The sequence below is a fragment of the Pinus tabuliformis genome, chromosome 4_2 (assembly GCF_031772625.1).
Source record: "Pinus tabuliformis cultivar Carrire ecotype Pingquan chromosome 4_2, CPIR1, whole genome shotgun sequence".
Classification (NCBI taxonomy): domain Eukaryota; kingdom Viridiplantae; phylum Streptophyta; class Pinopsida; order Pinales; family Pinaceae; genus Pinus; species Pinus tabuliformis.
The window spans coordinates 1,058,868,787-1,058,882,023 of record NC_142304.1 but is presented as its reverse complement, the minus strand read 5'-3'; the positions used below and the strand labels follow the sequence as shown (position 1 = coordinate 1,058,882,023).

Here is a 13,237-nt window from a genome sequence, read left to right as displayed (position 1 = left end):
AACATCTTTACTAATTCTTTATTTTGAGATTCTTCCAGATTATAATTGATATTCAAAGTTTTCCCTGGAAAAATTTCTATTAAATAATTACCAAAATTCTCCATAAAATGTAAAGCCATTTGACAAGATAATAAATATTCAATATTACATTGTTCTTGAAAACTTTGATTTTGTTCACAATATGAGGAAGATTCATTATTTTCCATTAAATTTAAAATTTGATCTTCTTCATCTATTTGTGAAGTAGCAAAAATTGGTCATATATCAAAGTTTTCATTATCATCATCTATCCATGCTTCACTTTCTACTTCTATTGTTGTTTTTGCAGGAGGATATAATGTGAATTTTTTTGTCGAACTTCCGTCAGAGATAAACATATCACCAGATCTACAACTTATAAAAGCATCAACTGTAGCTAACCATGGTCTACCTAGAATCAATGGGTGTCCTCCTAGATTATTCTTGGGTGTCAAGATCATGAAGTCAACAGGATATTCCCAAGAATCTAAGGATACAAATACATCTTCTAACACACCATCAGGTTTGATAACAGATCTATCTGCTAATTGCAATAGTGTAGGTGTATATTGAAGATTAGGAAGTTTCAATTGATTCATAGTTTGTTTACTCATGATATTTATGGTTGCTCCTAAATCAATCAATGTATTTGGAATCTCAACACCATTAATGTGTGTTTTCACAATGGGACTTCCTGGATCTAGATATTTCTTAACTGTTGTCTTTCCCATCATGATATCTGCAATTTTCCCAACTAATTGGATTCTTTTAACTTCTTTTCTTTTTCTTCCCGGTTTTTTAATACTTAACTCCCTGATTGTCTTTGCAAATATTGGTATTTCTTTCATAGCTTGTAACAAAGGAATTTTTATACAAACATTCTTCAGTTCATCTATCATATCGTAATAAGGCAAAATTATATGTTTTTCTACCCCTTCGTCAATTTCCAATCTTTTAGGAAAAGGTGGATTTTGAATAGAAACTTAAGGTTATTCTATAATGGGAGTTGAGTTTATTGGAGTATCATCATAAAGTATAGGGGTGGTTTGTTTTTGAGTATTTTCCTCTTGATGAAGAGATGTCTCTTTCTCAGAGAGGTCATCCTTCTCATATTCCTGGATAACAACAGATGGTGGATTTTTTTTTCCAATACTCTACCAGATCTAAGTTGGACATTGTTTAGATCTAATAGAGTTATCATGTAAGTTTGGAACTTATGCCCTTTTATGTTGTAAACAGAGTGTTAGTTTTTATTATTTGGATTTGGAAGTGGATGAGCACGTAATTGATTGGCTTTTGTGGAAATGGTAATGAAAGTTGTAGGTTTGAATTTTGAGCTTGAGAGGGTTGAACATGCTAAGGAAAATATTGTGGTGGAAAAAAGGGTAAGGTTGTTGAAATTGAGGATATTGAGGGTACTTTCCATAAGGATTTTTCCATTCTTGTGCCCAAGATTGAGGCCAAGGTTGCCAAGGCTTGGGTTAAATCCAATTATTTTGTGATGGTTGTGCATATGTTTGAGTGTTAAAACGTTGAATCATATTTGATTGTGGATCTTTCTGTGGTCTCTTAGCAATAAAACAAAGAGGTTCTACTTGATTTGGCGTTACTTCCTCTCGATAAACAACTTTAAGACCCGGTATTGAAGGAAATTCCTTTGTATCATGATTTTCTACACATATAACACAAGTTTCTACACTTTTTAAGTTAAGGTGGCATTCTCTCAAGGCATGTTTTTTTCTACATTTTGGACAAAAGATAGATAATGCAACATTTTTAGCCTTTTGTTTGTTTTGTATTTTAAGGGTATCTATTCGTTCACTAAGACTCCCCAAAATATTTGTTTTGAATTTTCAAAATAATTGCCTATTTCAACCCTACTTACTATCCCAATTGCAAATTTATTAATCCTAGACATAGCAGGATCTCTTAGATTTTTCCCAGTTCTTGCCTTTCCCCTTGAAATGTGTATGCATAACTCACAAATATCTTCAAATGATAACTCATAAATATCTCCTTTACCCATCAAATTAAGAATATATATCCACTCATCATTGATAGATTTCAACAAGAGAGCTTTCAAAGTTTCTTCATCTAGATTATGCATTTTAGCCCTTTTTATAATATAAGAAAATCTTTCAACAAAATCTTCAAGATTTTCATCTTCTTTTTGCATCATTTTAAGAATTCATCTTTAAGGTTATGGGGCATACAATAATCCTTGTATTTTTCTAAGAATACATTTTTCATTTCTTCCCATGTTCTTATATAATATGCTCCTAAGCCCATAAACCATTTTATTGTTGCATCTTTAAGAGTGGCTAGAAACAATTTCAACTTTTGAGTATCAAGCAAGTAGTCATAGGATCTACACAAGACTTCAAACTCAAAGAGAAATGTTTTAGGATCCTCATTTCTTAATCCATGGAAATTAGGGAGAATAGAGGGTAATATATTTTTCATTGTGGTTGTGGTATATTCATCAAAGATGGGAAATCAAAAAGGTTTTGGATTTCCTCTACCAACTCCTCTTTCTCTTCCTCCACCTCTTCCACCTCCAATCCTAGGTCTTTCACCATTCACATTATGTACTCCTTCCTCTTCTCCCGCCATTGTAGATTCCTCAGAGCTAATATAAGGTTCCAAAATTGGGTTTTCTAACTCCTCCTCTGGTTCTTCTATCAATGGAATGTTAAATGTAATGCCCTATTTAATCTTATCCTGCAAATTTTACTAAGTGTTTAAATTTCCTTCAAATATGGACTTATAATTATCAAGAAATATTGGTACATACCTACATTGGTGAAACTGTAAATTTTGTACTGATATATATATATATATATATATATATCCCCAAATTTTTAAATTTTGAGAAGACATAGTCCTCTCTAATTCATTACCAAATTATAAATATATTCATACCTCATTCCCAAAATGTCCTCTCAAATTTACTTGGGAGAAGACATGGTCCTCTCCAATTAATTACCAATTTATATATTCATCTCTAATCCTCAAAAATCTCCTCTCACATTTACTTGGGAGAAGACATGGTCCTCTCCAATTAATTACCAATTTATATATTCATCTCTCATCCTCAAAATATTTACTTGGAAGAAGACATGGTCCTCTCCAATTGATTACCCAATTTTATATTCATATCACATTCCCAAATGTCATCTCATGTTTACTTGGGAGAAGAGAAGTCAAATGTAAGGATGAGGGAGAAGTTATGACATTAATGAGAGGTGGTTGAGGTGGAGAAGAGAAGGGGGCATAAAAGGGGAAGGATGAGGGGAGGAAGTGGATGCTTGGTCTTGCTTTTGGTTTTGGTTTGGCTGTGGTTTTGGAGGAATTGTTTGAGAGAGAGGAGGGGAGTATTATTCATCTTGGACACACTACATCTGGTTGGACTTGGGCTTAGAGGGCTAGGGAACTTGTGGAGGTTTCCTGGGCTAGGAATTACTGCCTAGATGGCTAGGAGGTAAATGCAGTCGATAGTCAAGATGAGTGTTCTAGCAAGAGCAGCAACTCAAGGGCATCTCCACCGGGCTATCGGTACAGGTATTTCTCTATGCATAGATTACTCATGTAAGTGATTGAAATGAAATGTTCACTATTTAAATTGTAGGAATTAGATTTTAAATGGTAAATTATCATCGTTTAAATGTCTTGTCAGAAAATAAATTATTGCCCTTTTATTGCATTTAAAATTAGAGAATATAGATCTGGTAGAGGACCCTAGGAGGGGACCTTACATGTGGTATCAGAGCCTAGGTTCAAAATATGGACCTTGAAGCCTACCTCCTTTAAAAAAAAAAAAAAAAAAAAAAAAAAAAAAATTTACATCATTTGGTTATAAGAAACTCATCACACCCACATTCATCTTTATCATATCCTCTTGAATCTTTCCTTGCGACCTTTTTTAGGCCTCCTGATGAACTTTTCTCAGTGAGCCGCTCAAAAAGCTTCTCATTCTCCTCATGCAAACACTCAATAAGTTGATCCCTTTTGGCAAGTTCTTCCTCTAGCTTCTTGGCTACCAAATTACCATTTTCTTTTTGCTGAATCACTCTTCCAATGACCATCATCACCTTCAATTGTCTTAGTAGCCTGAGCTTTAGCAAGCTTATTTTCCAGTTCTTTAACTTTGGTCTCGAGAATTTGAATCACAGTTGTGAGTTCTTGCAACTGGATCTTATGGTCCTATTCAACCTTCATAATATGTGCTGCTTGATTTCTTAGTTGTGCATTTTGTTCTTCTTCATATTTCTGTTTCTCTTGTAGCATTACACTCTCTGTCTTTAAATCTGCCTGCAATGCAAATGCAACTTTCCAAGATTTTTTTTTTACTTCGTTGAATAAGAGAAGAGATTGATCATCTGCCTCTTTCAGTGCTTTCTCTAAACGCATAACCTCTTGCCTTGCCTCTGAAATTTCCTTTTCTTTTTCATATATCTCCTTGTGAGCTTCATTTGCCACATCTCTCCACTTCTTTATGGTATCATGATTTCGGAGACTCAGTTCAACATTTCGAGCTCTTGCAGCAAAATTAAGAGACGATATTGTCTCATGTACTTCTGCATGTTTGGGACTCACGTTAATAATAATCAAAGTCTTGGAATCACCACCTAAAGAATCTGAGAGCATTTGAGTGAGCCTTGAGTTATCATAAGGTACGTGGTCCTTCTTTGATGTCAAAGCAATTAAAACATCCCCCAACGTAGACAATGATTTATTTGCATGCAACAACTCTTTGAGGCAGTCCCCATTAGCTTCCTCCTTAGGAAAACACTCAATTCTAGCTAAATCAACCAGTGAAAGCTTCCTATATAGGCACTCCCCAGTGAGGCTGCTAGCCAGTTGTATATGAATTGTAACAACCGAATGAGAATAGTTCCATTCTTCAAACATTCATGGCATCCATTCCTCGATTTTGTATTCCCAAGTTTAGCACACTCAAAAGTTAGTTGGATTTTCAAATTTTTCTTGTACAAGTTCAACAGAAAACTTTGTCGGACCCATACATATTTTTGAGGGATTTCCACTGGTGTTGAAAAGCAAATCATGAACCTCCTCATTGTGGAGCTCAAACATTGTAACATGGAAGTCGAATTTAGAAGAATATGTGTTAGCATTAGAAAAATCGAATAGCTCCTCAAACGCCCTAAAATAAAGTCCGCGGTCATGGCTTGAACCTTCCATTGTATATGTTTTCCCAGAGCCCATTTGGCCATAAGAAAATACAGAGACGTTGTATCCATCAAAAGCAGACCGTGCTAAAGGCTGAACATCTTGAAAGAAATCCCCTTGGCCAACATGAGGTCCATAAACTCTGTCAAATTCAAAATCCTTTTTAGAACTTGTAACAGGATCACCACCAAGATTTATACGTATCGTAAAATCATCAGGAAATTCTATTGCTGGTACACCCTCATCCTCAAACAGAGGGCGAACACGGAAAAATACCCTTATATTTCCTTTTATAGTTACTAATTCATTAAATAGTTTCTTCCTTTCTGAGACCAATGGAGCGATTCTGGCCTAAGTTTCTAGAGCAATCTGATCTAGCTTGCGAGCTTTCTCCACAAGTACACTCAAATGCCGTGTAACTCGAGCAATTTTCACATTTGAGTACTCTTATTTTCTTAATTCAAGCTATTCTTTGTATGTTTCATTTCCATAAATTCCTATACGTTTTGGTTAATCTATTGCTGCATCCCATAAAAATGTATTCAAAGGATGGCATTGTTCCATAGATGGGGACTCTGACGATGATGGTTGTTGATTTGGGGAGATATATGCATCTTCGAACACTCCTATAACATGAATCATTTACAGTGTATTACATTTCATTTTCTTCTTCTTTTGCCATCTTCAAAAAAAGGGATGTAGTAACTATGTACTAGTTCCAAACCTATCCTCAAACCGGAATGATTTCTTGTCACTGTATGTGCCCTTTTTCTTAATCGAAGAAGTGTGCCTTCTAGGAGATGTTTCAAGACCTCCAGCATCAAAACCCTTGACCTCAAGTTTGCATTATGATCTGGATTTAAACAGGAACGCAACAAATTACAGAGATAACCATATACACAAAGATGCAGCGGAAATAATACTTCATTTCATTAATGGAAAAATATTGAAATATGCTTACAACCAGAAATGGAAAATAAACCAGCTAGGGCGATGGTAGTTTATCTCTGAGAAGAGATGTGATGGCTACATGCCTCTGAACTGTGTTACAATGAGGCTCGAAGGCCTATTTATTGTTGAGAAACAATGGAAAACCCTTAACATTCCAAAACCTAACCCTAGGAGATGAAACGCCAAACTGTGGGCCCCGTTTGGGGGTAAATTGGTACATCAACTTCCTAGGGTCGTAACTTTGGCATATGATCTTCGTTTGACGTGTACAATAGCTCATTAGAAAGATCTATCCGAGCACTATCATTGTTGGAACGCGCAACATCGGTCCATTCCATGGACCCATGTTGCCCCTGGATTCCCCAAAAAACGTCGTTTAGGGCCTCAAAACGGCTCCGAAAGTTCAGGACCAAAAAAACTACTAAAAATAGTAAGTTGTGCTACAATTAAGGAAACTGAAAATGCTGAGAAAGACAATGGTGGGGGTCCAGGTGGACTTGGCAGGTGGCCACCAATATCCACCTGGATCATTCCTCCCCCCTTAGGAAGCAATGGTCCCCATTGCGTTGAGCTCCTCCATGAGATGAGGAAACTTCTGCTGAACTTGTTCCCTGGTGAGCCACTTGCCCTGCTGAAGGAGTTGGCCTGCTTTGACAACTCGATACAGTTGGATATTCTGTTGGCGAGTGTTCTTGATCTGTGTGTCCATGATACGATCAGTTGCAGCTTGTTCCATGCAATCTGGATTTAATTCTGTGGGTTTGAGCTGTTCTGCAATGTCGGATGTGTCTAGCAATGGTGGAAAGTATGGCCGAAGGCGGTCCACATTAAACACTGGGTGCAGGCCAAGGAATGGGGGAATGCTGAGCTCAAATGCATTGTCTCCCATAGCCTTAGTAATGGTGTAAGGACCATATCAAAGTGGTCTCAATTTCCGATAGGCTCCAGTAAGGCGTTCCTTTTGCAAATGCAACCAGACTTTGTCGCCCACCTGAAACTTGTGTGGCACCCGGTGTTGATCATGTCGCTGCTTGTACTTGGCATTTGATTTCTCAAGAATGTCATGGACCTGCTGGCGAATATGTTGGATGCGCTCAATGAAGCTGGTGGCCTTATCTGTTTTTGACTGGACATGAGCTGAATTCATGTGAGTAGCTGCAAGGGGCATGGCCACATCAATGGGGCATAGTGGCTGGAATCCCAAACCCACCTGAAAAGGGCTATGGCCAGTGGAGCTGTGAAGAGCTCGGTTGTAGCTGTGTTGAACATAGGGGAGGCTCTCGTCCCATGTGCGTGGATGCTTTGAGTTATACATGCGCAGAATGTGCACAATCATCCTGTTGACAACCTCTGTCTGGCCATCAGTTTGAGGATGGAAGGCTGTGGACTTCGTGAGTTTGGTGTCCAGCATTGACCAGAGACTGGACCAAAATGTGCTGAGAAACCGACTGTCCCGATCTGAGATGATAGACTGTGGGATCCCAAAGTGCACCCACACTCGTTCAAAGAAGAGTTTAGCAGTGGCTTCTGCTGTGATATTCTTCTTGCAGGCCATCATAATGGCCATCTTCGAGAACCTGTCGACGACCACAAAAACACAGTCATTTCCATGCTTAGTGGAAGGAAGGCCTGACATGTAATCCATGGAGATGGATTCCCAAGGTCGACTAGGGGTAGGCAACGGGGTATAGAGGCCATGCTTCTTAATGGTCGGTTTGGCAATGGCACAGGCAGTACATGATCGGATGTACTTCCCAACATCCTGTCGAAGATTCGGCCAATAGAAATAATTTTGCAGTACTGCCACTGTTTTCTCGACCCCGAAATGCCCAGCAGCCCGACTGTAGTGTGCTTCCCAAATCATCTTGGCACGCTCGCTTGAAGGAACACAGAGGTGACCGAGGTGGCATAATAGGGCATCCTGGAGGTGAAAATCTGCAACATGCCGACCCTCCAAGAGTGTCTGGTATGTGTGGCCGAATTCTGGGTCGCTTTTGTAGAGAAGTGGCCAATCAGAAGTCTCGTGCCCACAAGAGTTGAGCACGGTGGTTAGCGCCATGATCGGTGGTCGACTGAGGCAATCTGCAACATTATTGGTGCTGCCCTTTTTATACTTGATATTCAAGTGAAACTGTTGCAGGTATGTAGACCACTTCTGATGGCGATCATTCTGCAATTTCCCTTGGGTTTGTATGAACTGCAGAGGTCGGTGGTCTGTGTGGATGACCGTTTCCTTCCCCAAAATGTAATGCTTCCATTGTCGGCAGGCCTGTACAATGGAATACATCTCTTTATCATAAGTGGGGTACTTCCGGACTGTGTCTGAAAGTGTTTCACTGTGATATGCCACTGGATGTCCATGTTGAGTAAGGACTGCCCCAATAGCATAGTCAGAGGCATCTGTCTCGACCTCAAATGGTTGTTGTAAATCTGGTAACGCGAGCACTGGTGCCGTGCAGAGGCGATCCTTCAACTCCCTGAATGCCTTTGTTGAGATTCAGACCAAAAGAATTTTGCTTTCGCCCCGCCCTTGGTGACTTGACTCAAGGCCCAAGAAATATGAGAAAACCCCAACACAAACCTGCGGTAGAAGTTGGCAAGACCTAGAAAGCTGCGGAGCTCTGTTAGAGTGGTTGGAGAGGGCCAATCCCGAATGACTTGGATCTTGGCTGGATCGACATGCACCCCCTGTTCATCAATGATGTATCCCAGATACTGAACCTGGGTCATGCCAAAAGTGCATTTCTCCAAATTGGCACATAGCTTGTGTTGCCGCAGTGTTTGGAGAACCTGTCGGATGTGGTGGAGGTGCTCTTCCCAACTCTGGCTGAAGATCAGAATGTCATCCAAGTATACTACTACAAAGGAGTTGGTGAATGGCCGCAAGATGTCATCCATTAGCCTCATAAAGGTTGCAGGAGCATTCGTCAATCCGAAAGGCATGACCAACCATTCGAAGAGGCCCTCCTTGGATTTGAAGGCAGTCTTCCACACATCGGAGGGTTCGATTGGTACCTGGTGATATCCTGACTTCAGATCGATCTTGCTGAAATATTTCGCCCCCTTTAGTTGGTCTAGGAGGTCATCAATCCGCGGGATCGGGTACCTATTACGGACAGTGATCTTGTTCAGCGCCCGATAGTCAATACAGAGTCTCCACGTCCCATCCTTCTTCTGTACCAACACGATCGGGCTCCCACAGGGCGATGAACTCGGACGGATGTGACCTTTCTTCAGGAGCTCCTGAATTTGCCTCTTGATTTCATCGTTCTCCAGAACGGAGCGCCGATAAATTGGTCCATTGGGTAGCGGCGCACCTGGGGTCAGATCGATGGAGTGCTTGACTTGACAGTGCAGAGGAACCCCTGCCGGGGAGGTGAAGATGTCCTCGTACTCCTCCACAATCTTGTCCATCTGTAGTTGTCGTGCAGAGGGACCCCGTTTGGAGGCCGCGGCCACTGTCTTCTTCTTTCCTTGAGGGCGTATCATCAGGAAAACAAATTTCCTGGTTTTGGAAATGATCTTACTGCATTGTTTTGCAGTAATCAAAGAGATGGCGGCAGGTGGTGCTACCTCTGGTATCCTGAACAACTTATTTCCCAATGTAATAATAACAGCACGGGGCCTTGATTCATACACAGCATGTCGCTTCCACAAGTATGGTTGTCCTAGTAATACATCACAAACTTCAAGGGAGCAATGTCACACAATACCTCATCCGTGAAGGGCTTGATGTTGTATGGAAGGCGACACTGCTGGCTCACGCGAAGATCTCGTCCTTGGTGAAGCCACCCAATGGTGTATGGTTGTGGATGTGTTGTGGTCGGTAAGCCCAACCGCTTCACGACCTCTGCCGAAATGAGGTTCTTTTGACTCCCGCTATCAACAATGAACTGTATCGGGGAGCCCTTTACCCACATCTGGGAGTGGAAGAGACGCTCCTCCTCCTCTGGATCTTCGGGTTCATTTTTCTGGATCTTTGCGGTAGCAACAGTGGCGTTGGGATCCGCATCAATGATCTGCTTCCCTTTTTCATACCCCTTATCGGGTTCTGACTCAGAGTCGGAACATGCATCTGATTCTGAAACCTTTAGCTCAGCCACCAGTGACTGCTTGGCCCGACACTCACTTGTGTTGTGAGTGGAGCTCTTATGGAACTCGCACCATTTTCCAGTGTCCTTTCTCGGCTTCGCGGTGTTTTTCTTTGCTTGTGGCTTCGGCTGGTTGTCTTGGGCTGTCCCGCCTTGGCTTTGTCCTTTGTTCTGTGGTTTAGGGGCACCTTTCCCCTGCTTTGGATTCGCAGATCCAAAGTCTCGCTTCTTTTGTTTAAACTTTTGCTCGACCTTGACGGCATATCGGTATGCTGCGCCGAGCGAGGGGATGTTTAGGAATTGTATTTCTTCCTGGATGTACTTGTGCAGGCAGCCACGGTATTTGAGTATCAAATGTTGCTCTGAATCCTTGATACCCAACTTTGTGCGAAGGGTATGGAAAAGATTGGTGAACTCCGACACGTCTTGGTCCCTTCCCTGCCGCAGCGTGGTCCACTTTATGTATTCATCCTCATAGCTTCAGACAAGGTAGTACTGCTCCTTGATGGCATCCCGGAACGAATCCCAGGTGGGTGCGGCTGAAAATAGTGAGCCAGTACTTTCATCCTTCTGCTCGCAGTAGGTTTCCCACCAGTCCTTGACGTGGGGGGCTGCTTTGAGAAGAGCAAAAACAATCTTTTCCCGACTCGAAAATTCATGAACAGAAAAATAACCCTCTAGCAGATTTAACCATTTATCTACGGCATCTGTGTCTATCTGACCCTCGAATATGGGGATTTCAAAATTAACTTGTACCTTAAAGGGTGTGGCGTTTCCAGAGTAGCTGCTGGAAGCCGATGCGTTGCTTCTGGGTAGCCGCTGAAGGATCTGGGCAAAGTTGTCCATCATCACGTTCCGTTGTCACTCGAGGGCTTCTTCGAGCAAGATTTTGATGGGATCTCCTGCCCCCTCGTCTTTCTTCCCGTCCGCCATGGGAGGCCGTCGAGATTTGCGAGGTTGGTCTTGCAATGGTTCAACCAGTTCAAGCCCTAACTCCTTATATCCCAACCTTGTTGGGGACATGCAAAGAAAAACAGAGAAAAAGCAGACCGCTCTGATACCACTGATCCGGATTTAAACAAGAACGCAACAAATTACAGAGATAACCATATACACAAAGATGCAGCGGAAATAATACTTCATTTCATTAATGGAAAAATACTGAAATATGCTTACAACCAGAAATGGAAAATAACCCAGCTAGGGCGATGGTACTTTATCTCTGAGAAGAGATGTGATGGCTACATGCCTCTGAACTGTGTTACAATGAGGCTCGAAGGCCTATTTATTGTTGAGAAACAATGGAAAACCCTTAACATTCCAAAACCTAACCCTAGGAGATGAAACGCCAAACTGTGGGCCCCGTTTGGGGGTAAATTGGTACATCAACTTCCCGAGGTCGTAACTTTGGCATATGATCTCTGTTTGACGCGTACAATAGCTCATTAGAAAGATCTATCCGAGCACTATCATTGTTGGAACGGGCAACATCGGTCCATTCCATGGACCGATGTTGCCCCTGGATTCCCCAAAAAACATCGTTTAAGGCCTCAAAACGGCTCCGGAAGTTTAGGACCCGAAAAAATGCTAAAAATAGTAAGTTGTGCTACAATTAAGGAAACTGAAAATGCTGAGAAAGACAATGGTGGGGGTCCAGGTGGACTTGGCAGGTGGCCACCAATATCCACCTGGATCACATTAATATATACTCCAAAAAGAACATTACCACTTCCGAAATTCTTGACTTTTCGTGGGCTTAAGGAGTGTAACTTGTTATTTCGTGGGCTTGAGTTTTTATGGAGTTCCTCCTAAACTTTCTATTAATAGGAGACGATGCAGATGATTGACTCGAAGATCTCTGATGTGTCTCATTATATCCCTGGGAAGATGAGCTCACATACTCATTTACAGCCAAATACTGATCTTCACTAGTTTTCAAACCTGAAACTTTCTATGAACTCTCAAGTGATGAAGGTATGGCCATGTCAAAAGAGGACTGTATGACATGACCAGAGGAAGGGAATATTCACTGTTACATTTTGAAGATAGTGGTGTCAGAAGTCTCTTCAGCTCTGAAACCTTCTCTTCCATAGCAACCATATTATTCTTAAGTCTCATGATTGTAGCATTCTTTTCTTGCAGATATCTTCTGAAATGGCTAATCTCTTGAAACCTGTATCCTTTGACTTCCGGGTCAAAGTTATTTCCCTTATGGTAGCATATTTCTACTTATTTTCCTTCCTCAAACAAAAATCCAATTCCTTCCTTAAACAAGCAATTTCCTCTTCTTTTTCTGCAAAATTCAACTTATTCTCGATACCCTGCTTGACAACCTCAGCTAGCTTTTCTTCTGCATCTTTTCTATATTTCTCACATAATTTGAGATTCTCCTTTAGGCTTGCCAACTGCAACTCCAGGTTAGCTACTTTTTCTGATGCAATTTCTAGTTTGTCCAGTGGCTTTTCCATGACCAGTTCCTAATCACCATTAGGTCGAGAATTTTCTGCATCAAGAGGTGCAGTTATCTTATCCACGCTCCTTTTCACTGCAGCTCCTATGGCAGAAGGTACATCAGCTTCAGCTGAATGCCAAGTATTATGATCTGAATATGATGTAACAGAGGATGACCAGTCTGAGAAATCCGATAATCGACGTTCCTCTTGTTCTCTAACAGTCAGGAGCATCTTAGCAGATGCATCTTCCTCAGTTTCATCTTGTCATGAAGCCTTTCCGTAAAGACATGTATATATCCAACAACCATATTTTAATGATCACAAACACTTTATAAATTTACCACGTGTAACGTCAATGAGTTGGTGTAAAGAGTCATCTGATGATGTCCGGGCATGTCAGATACTTACATTATATGCAAAAACCTTTATTCAAGATCTGCATATCTTTTGTACAAATGCTAATAAGAAATGATATAATAATGTTTTATCGATTTATTTATTAAGTATTTTGTACAAATGCTAATAAGAATTGAT

The 13,237-nt window shown here is 40.9% G+C and overlaps 1 pseudogene; it reads right to left on the bottom strand.

The window, feature by feature from the left end:
• Positions 1–3,863: 3,863 nt before the first annotated feature.
• Positions 3,864–12,350, bottom strand: LOC149173246 (kinesin-like protein KIN-14L pseudogene; annotated as a pseudogene).
• Positions 12,351–13,237: the final 887 nt, after the last annotated feature.